This window comes from Galeopterus variegatus, unplaced genomic scaffold, assembly GCF_000696425.1.
Source record: "Galeopterus variegatus unplaced genomic scaffold, G_variegatus-3.0.2 Scaffold1731, whole genome shotgun sequence".
Classification (NCBI taxonomy): Eukaryota; Metazoa; Chordata; class Mammalia; order Dermoptera; family Cynocephalidae; genus Galeopterus; species Galeopterus variegatus.
The window spans coordinates 117368-120024 of record NW_007727842.1 but is presented as its reverse complement, the minus strand read 5'-3'; positions in this window follow the sequence as shown (position 1 = coordinate 120024).

Here is a 2657-nt window from a genome sequence, read left to right as displayed (position 1 = left end):
GGCCGACGCCCAGAGTGTGGCGGAGAGACGATCTGGGCGGGCTCCTCTTCCCAGCCCCCCCCCCGCGCGCCGCCGCCGCCGCGGCCGCCGCGCGACCAGGGATCCTCTCCAAATTCCGGCCCGGCCGGCGCGAGCGCAGCACAGCCCGGCCTGCGGACCGCGCGGGGAGCGGCCCGAGACACCTCCCCCCGCCCCCAGCCCCACGCCCCGTTTATTCCGAGGAGGAAAAACAATGCGGCGGCGTCCTGGTTTGCCCAGCCTTGCCTTCTTTAGTCCCGGTGGAGAGGACCTGGTGCATTATCTGCAAGCGAAGTTCGATGTTCCGTGTTTATCTTCTGACACGTTCAGTAACACGTCCTCTGCACCCACCGAATCGTCCTATAAACGTCCTGTAAACGAGTGCATTTTTGACAAGCATCTTCCGAGTCTGGTTTTCATTGCCCCTCATTCACTCCCCAGTGATTTTTGCAGGCTCCAGAAATTGCAGGTATCCAGAACTGGATAGCCTAGTAACTATTACATGCACTTATACCAAACCCTGAGTAAAGACAGGCGTTTTGTGCCAATTTGAGATCCAGTGATTCGAGTAAATAACCTTGTTGCAACAAATAATGACACGTACAGCAAGGAAATATCTTTTTAGAACTTCAAATTTTTGGTCCAGTTTCTACAATCTTTTAGATAACACCAACCCCCAAACATAAAACAAACCTAGCTTTTACCTACCTGATCTGGATAGACATTGGAACTATCATCTTGTAAGAGTCAGCTTTTCTCTAGGCCAACTCCCTGGAAGCTGGCACGAAATCTTGGGTAATTACTATAATGTTGAGTTATGTTTAGAGAAGAATAATTATTCTGAGGAATAAATTTCACATGAACTAAAAGAATCTTTACCAGCTATATAAAGAAAATATCAAAGACTAACGTAAATGAATGGTTCACTAAAATTGTTTCTGTACATTTACATGTCTGGCATTCCATTTTTAATTCTTATTATTTATTATATCTACATTCCATGTTTAATTATTCAAAGTAAATTCAACAAATCCCATAAAACTCATAAAATGCCACTTATAAATTACATATCAGAATATTTCTGCTAATTAAATTCTTTTCTTCGTTAAACTATTTGAGCACTTATTGGTCAATTCTTGGACCTCATCCTGTTTTCCCTAAAACTAGCATTTGACATAGTTGATCATTCTCTGCTCTTTGGAACAACCGCCTGAGTGAGCCCTGTTAAATGCCACTCAGATCAGATCACTCCCCTGCTCAAACCCCTCCTTTGATAAATAGAATGAGGTATAGCCATACAAGAAAACACTATTAAGTCATAAAAAGGATTGAAGTACTGATACATGCTACATGGATAAACCTTGAAAGCATTATGCTGAATGAAAGAAGGTAAGGCTGTATGCTTCCATTTATATGAAATGTCCAGAGTTTGCAAACCTGTAGAGACAGAAAGTAGACTGGTGGTTGCCTAAGGTTGGGGGAATGAAGAGCTTGGGGGGTGATAACTAAAGATCATGGGGTAATGAAACTGTTCTAAAATTAGTTTCTGGTGATGGGTTGTCACAGCCCTGTGGATATACTAAAGGCCAATTGTATACTTTAAATGGGTGAATTATATGGGTTGTGAATTTTATCTCAATAAAGCCTTCTTTTTTAAAAAAAAGTCTTGACAACAAAATGCAGTGTGAGATCCTTGATTGAATGGGGGGTGGGATGGAGAGCTAGAAAAGACATTATAGGGGCCGGCCCAGTGGCACACTGGATAGTGCGCCGCTTGGGAAGCGCGCTCGCTCCCGCCCGAGGGTTCGGGTCCCACGTACGGACCGGTTCCCGCTCACTGGCTGAGCGAGGCGCAGGGGCGACACCGAGGGTTGTGATCCCGTTGCTGGTCCCCGGTCCGGTACGGGGGCAACACTGAGGGTTGCGATCCGTTGCCGGACACAGAAAAAGAAAAAAAAAAAAAAAAAAAAAGAAAAGAAAAGACATTATAAAGCTGCTAATTTTTCTAAACCTATAGATAGCCCTTCTCAGCGCAGTCCAAGTAGCATGCTATGAAATTTGATTTTGCCCTTTTTGCAAGTTATTTCTTCAAATGGTAATAAAATTCAGATATTCTTTATTAAAGGACATTATTGGGACAGATGTAAAAACCTGAGTATGCATATGTATTAATATCATTATACTATAATTTTAAAAATCCTTTCTTGGCTCCCATTTCACTCAGAATAAAAGTCCTCACAATGTGTATAAGACCCTATATGATCCTCCCCCCCCCCCACCCTCCTTTACTACCCTGACCTGGTCTCTTACTCTTCCTCTTGCTGACGTCCTCAAGTCACCCTCACCTCTTCACTCTTCTGGAATAATCTGGGTACACTCCTACCTCAGTATCTGTGCACTAGCTGTTCCCTCCTTGGAAAGCCCATCCCGCAGATGTCCACATGACTAACTACCTCACCTCCCTCAAGTCTTCATTCACATGTCCCCATCTCAGTGAGGCCTACCATGGTCACCATCTATAATTTCACCCTCCCAACCCCTCACACACACACATTTTATATCCTCTTTCTCTGTTTGGCTGTGGATGTTTCACTTATGATTACCGAACTGCTGTACTTAGCCCAAAGAGCAGGATTTTT